This window comes from Siniperca chuatsi, linkage group LG2, assembly GCF_020085105.1.
Source record: "Siniperca chuatsi isolate FFG_IHB_CAS linkage group LG2, ASM2008510v1, whole genome shotgun sequence".
Taxonomy (NCBI): domain Eukaryota; kingdom Metazoa; phylum Chordata; class Actinopteri; order Centrarchiformes; family Sinipercidae; genus Siniperca; species Siniperca chuatsi.
The window spans coordinates 32599557-32605556 of record NC_058043.1 but is presented as its reverse complement, the minus strand read 5'-3'; positions in this window follow the sequence as shown (position 1 = coordinate 32605556).

The following is a 6000-nucleotide window of genomic DNA, read 5'->3' as shown; positions in this document are numbered from 1 at the left end:
CACCTCTGTCTTCTGTGCTCCTTCTTTTGTCCAGTCTCCCTCCCCTCTTCTTCTCCTCCTCTGGAGAAGAGTGTAGATGTATTTCTTAAAGCTGCCTACCTCCATTCATTTATATAGTCTAGCTCCTGATGTCACAGGCGGTAGACTGCAAAGTAAATAGTCACTGGAGATAAATGAAAGGCCACATTCCTGCACCAAACCTTTTCCACTGCCATCCTCTGCCCTGGATGGTCTTTACCTGCAATATGCTGCTGAAAGGTGTGTAGTTACCCAGCATTTTGCAGTGGCTGGCAAATAGAGCTAAGTTGAGCGCTAATGTAAGCCAATTTGCAAACCTGTGTTATCTCTACGCTGTTGATTCAGTGTCAGTTTCCTTTTTTTAATTGTTCCTCTAGTTGTTTAGCTGCTAAATGCTCCACTTTCTTCACCAGTTAGTTGCTACATTTGTCTGTTGTTTGGTGCTGGGGAGGTAGTATAAAGTGGGGTTATCAAAGCTTTTTTTTGTTAATCTATATTTTGATATTAATAATGGATCAAATTACTGTGTGTAATATGAAAATTGCTCATAGTGACAAACCCTCAGATAATTATCACCAAGTCTGCAGTTCCCCTCAGCTCTACAGTGTGTTTTAGCCTCTGCCAGCTCTCTGCTCACTGTTTCGGTTTTGTGGCCTGCAACTTTTGGTTCAGTCACACAGCTCTCATCGGCCTTGTTTAGTAGCAGCAGGCAGCTACTTATGGCAAAAAATAAAGCTCTGATAAGCCCTTTGTATGCTACCTGCCCAGCACCAAAAGGCAGAGAGACAAAATTAATGACTAGCTGGTGAACATAGTGGAGCGTTTAGCAGCTAAAGAGCCACATGGTTTCAGATATCTCAGGAGCTGGTGGAGACCAAAACAAAGCTAAAAGGAGAGCGAATATTTGACACGTCATCAGAAACATTACTACAATTGATTGCTAGTGTTGCCCCATGTCTACTGGATGGGTAGATAGGCAACAGTTTGCTAACATACACATATCAACTTAATAGGGTGATAATATGTCAGTGGCTGTGTCTGAAATCACTGCAATTTGTTTGCTATTTGTTACATTGTGCACTGCATTTACCCAGTTTTATTTGAGTGTCACAATTTTATGATCTATATAGACCCCTCCAAAACTAGAAAGTAGCAGAAAGTGGTGTCTGCTAACAATCCCACAGTGCAATGAGTTACATTTCATGGATATAAAATTGTGTGTTGTGCAAGTCCCCAGTGATTACACAAGATGACAATGATTCATAAGTGTCTGAAATCTCAGTTTTTTTTCTCACTATCGAATAAACCACTGAGTGTCTGTTATATGGGAATAATGAATGAGTGAACAAGGGAGTGGATTTGGACACAGCTAATGTTGTGTTTACAGCTTTCTGTTGCCCCCAAATAGCTATATACAAATAAATACTGCTTTAAAGATATAAAAAATCTAAATACATCTGAAAGACCCATTTCACACCACACAGTTATTTCATTCGGAGTTAATATCAACAATATTTATTGCAGATTTAATTCAGATCTATTAAAGCAGTTGCTGATGATGATGTTTGTGTAGGCCAATTTCATGTCATGATGTGAATGACATCAATTGTCAGTAATGATAGGTATTTGTCTCCACCTAGTGGTTGAATTAAATCAATAACTACTCTTACATCACATTTGGATCTGTGGTCACTTTAGATGAGATCCCAGTGCACACGAATGTTTTGGAATATAAGAGGATCAAGACTACCTGGAAAGCAAAATAATGCAGAATGTGGTGAAAACGTACAGTGCAAAATAGTAGACATATTAGTTTATCATGTGTGACACATATTGTAGGCTCTGTATTTCAGCACATTTAATTTATAATGAAACCGTGACTACAAGGTTAAAATTCAGACACTCAACTTTAATTTGTAGAACTTAACAGATGACATGTGTAGTAATTGATGCCCTGTGGTTGAAAGTATAAATACATTTACTCAAGTATAATTTTGTGGTACTTTACTTGAAAATGTTTTACTTCTTCTCCACTACATTCAAGGGGGGAAGTCCTTCAACATGTCTTCAACCTGAGCCTGTGTCTTCAAAGTCTGTTTTGTGGAAGACATCTTGCCTCGTTCCTGTGCCGCAGATGCCGCGTCCCAGAGGCTCCAAGGACTACAGACCGGTGGCACTGACCTCCCACATAATGAAGACCCTGGAGAGACTAGTGCTGGAACAGCTGCAGCCCATGGTCAGACCCCTCCTGGACCCCCTTCAGTTCGCCTACCAGCCCCGGCTGGGAGTTGAGGACGCCATCATCTTCCTGCTGAACCGCATCCACACCCACCTGGACAAGCCGGCAAGCACGGTGAGGACCATGTTTTTAGACTTCTCCAGTGCTTTCAACACCATCCGGCCAGCCCTGCTCGGGGAGAAGCTGGCAGCGATGCAGGTGGACGCCCCCATCGTGTCCTGGATTGTGGACTACCTGAGTGGCAGACCACAGCACGTGCGCCTGCAGCACTGTGTGTCGGACAGCGTGGTCAGCAACACTGGGGCCCCTCAGGGGACTGTCCTCTTTCCCTTCCTCTTCACCATCTACACCACGGACTTCAGCTACCACACAGAGTCCTGCCACCTTCAGAAGTTTTCTAAAGACTCTGCTGTGGTGGGATGTATCAGCGGTGGTGATGAGACGGAGTACAGGGCTGTGGTGGGGAACTTTGTCTCATGGTGTGAGCAGAACCATCTGCAGCTCAATGCGACAAAGTCTAAGGAGCTGGTTGTGGATCTACGGAGGGCCAAGGCACCAGTGACCCATCCACGGGGTCAGTGTGGACATTGTGGAGGATTACAAGTACCCGGGAGGACACTTGGACAATAAACTGGACTGGGCCAAGAACACTCAAGCTGTTTACAGGAAGGGCCAGAGCCGCCTCTATTTCCTGAGGAGGCTGAGGTCCTTCAACATCTGCCGGACAATGCTGAAGATGTTTTATGAGTCTGTGGTGGCCAGTGCTATCCTGTATGCTGTTGCATGCTGGGGCAGCAGGTTGAGGGTAGCGGACGCCAACAGACTCAACAAACTGATCCGTAAGGCCAGTGGCATTGTGGGGGTGGAGCTGGACACTCTGGCGGTGGTGTCAGAGAGGAGGATGCTGGCCAAACTACATGCCATCTTGGATAGTGTCTCCCACCCGCTCCATGACGTGCTGGTCAAGCAAAGGAGCACCTTCAGTGGAAGACTCATCCCCCCACAATGCACCACAGAGCGCCACAGGAAGTCATTCCTGCCTGTGGCCATAAAACTCTTTAACTCCTCCCTCTAAGTGTTAGTCTGTATGACCCTAGGTCACTAAACTGGACATTGATCATTACATCTCTGCCATACTTGAAATAATTGTGCAATATTCTGTGTATCACTCCCGTGCAATATTTAGTTTTCCTATGTTAGTTTTTCCTATTTATGGATATTGATATTATATACCTCCATTACTGCTGTGCAATATCTTAATAATCTCAATAAGCTACGCTTAACTCAACAGTACATGCACCACTGCTTATTATTATATTATTACATTGTATTATTATACTGTATTATCATCATCAACTGGTAAACCCACTTGGTACTTCACACTTATTTTATCTTATACTTATACCCACCTGGTACTTAATTTATTTTCTGACCTGTTTTTATAGTGTATTGTATTATATTTTTTGCTAGTACTTTCTCCTGTGTGCACTGACGTAAAGGCGAGCTGCTGTAACAAAGAGTTTCCCTTCGTTGATCAATAAAGTATTTCTGATTCTGATTCTGATTCTGAAATACTGACCCTGACCGCGGCGCTATAAGACGCTGTGAGAATCAGTCCCATTGGAGGACCGAGGACCCACCGCTATTTTCTTCACTGTTAATTCCCATGTTAAGGTTTTCTTTCAATGATATCCTCAACATTTCTCAAAACTAAAACATGTCGTGTCATTGATAATTCAACAGTTCGATAGGTTAATGTTACGACTATCAGTTTAGATTATGTCTCCTCTGATTCTGAGAAATAGAGTTTTTTTGTTGTCAGGTTTGGATAGCGGAAGGCTAGGCTACATTACACATGATCCTTAGCCACCACTGCAAGAGGAATATCTAAGGAATTGTAGTTTATAAGAAATATTTGTGTTTTTCAAAGGATTGGAAGTTGTAAATACTGATTTGAGAGTACACTGGAGAGTTCAAGGGGATAGTAAATACATTTGTGTAATCAGATTTTAAATATCTAATTGTTAAATGGGAGAAAATAGATTTTAACCATATTTATTTACTATCCTGTGCAATTAATTATATCTATATTTATATATAAATAAAGTATTTCTGATTTTGATTCTGATTCTGAATACAGCTCAAAAGTTTGTAGTCACCTGTTATTGTCACAGTCTGTCATGTTCTCTCCAGCCACTCCTCTTCACTCTGCATTCCCTCACCTGAGCTCTGTTTCCCTTCACCTGTTACCTGTACACACCTGCGTCCAATTAGCAATCTACTCCCCTATAAAACCCAGCTCCTCACCACAGTCTGGGTCCGGTCTTGTTGAAGACACAGGATAGAACGCTAGTTCCCCTGATTCTACGAAAGCCTTGGACTCACTTTACCTGAACGAAACTCCTACCAGCCTCGAGTGCCTTGACCCCGGCTCTGGTTACTCCAGTTCTCTGTGTGTGTCACTCCAGCTCCAGTTCCTGAGTGTCTTCAGTCTCCTGTGAGTTTGCCTCTCCAGCTCCTGGTCCCGTGTGTCTTCAGTCTCCCGTGTGTGTGTCTCTCCGGTTCCCAGCCCTGTGTGAACCTACTCACCTGTATTCAGCCACACTACTCCAGAGCTCCACGATCGCCAGTGAAAGGACTGTATACTTCCATCCATGATCTGTTCAATCTCCTTGTCTCTCAATAAACAATATCAGTATCTTCCCCGTGTCTCCGGTCAGTTCTGTCCGTAACAGTTATATTCTTTTTTCCTTCAATGATGGCTATTTTAACATAGATAAAAACAGTATAATTATACACCAAATGTCTTATTTACATTTAAAAGTTTTAGAATAATTCAATGATTAAAACTTCCGTTTAGTCAATGTCCCCACAGTGATGCATTACAGAGGAGAATACTGTTGTAACCATTTCCCCCCCTCAAATACTGTTTTATTTGATTTTGTATTTGTTTTCCAGTCCAGAAAAGTGTAAGTGACCCAAGATCATTTTTTAACCACAACTGTGCTTGCAGTTGGCCTCAAAATATTTTGGGAACCCGTTTTTCTTTGGGCCCTCTGCAGTCTACTCAGTGGTTAGACTGAATAGGTTTAAACTGTGATTTGTTAGTCCAGAGTATGTTCAGCTGCTATTCTGTGATCCAGTTCCAATAGTGCTAACCCTACACTAACCTACTATTTCTATTTTGAAGTTTTAAGAATACCTTTGCTAAAGCAACACGCCTGTTAATTCCAGCTTGTTAAAGGCATTATTGTGCACTTGATGTTGAAACAGGAACCTGTCTCTATTTAAATTGCACAGATTTTAATGATTGAACCAATGACTGCTGATTTCTTATATTCTTATTTAACTGTTGTTCAAAGATATCTTCTCTTTCTGCCGTTTCAATTGTCAGTCTGGTTGAAACATCATGTACGAAACATTACTTTTTTTGCAAACCCTTCATACAAAATAACATCTATTTGTAAAGAAGACTTTCTACAACCTAAAAACATGAAAGACCATTCAAATATATATATATATATATATATATATATATATATATATATATATATAGAACAAGATCCGAGCAATCAACAATACGACCTGCCAGCCATCAGATACCCCATTGGTATAATAAACTAGCCAAAGGAGGAGATAAAGGCCACTGATATAGAGACAAGGAAGCTCCTCACAATGCACCCCCAAATCCACCACCCTGAGACTGTACACTAAGAGGAACGAGGGAGGCCGAGGACTAGTGA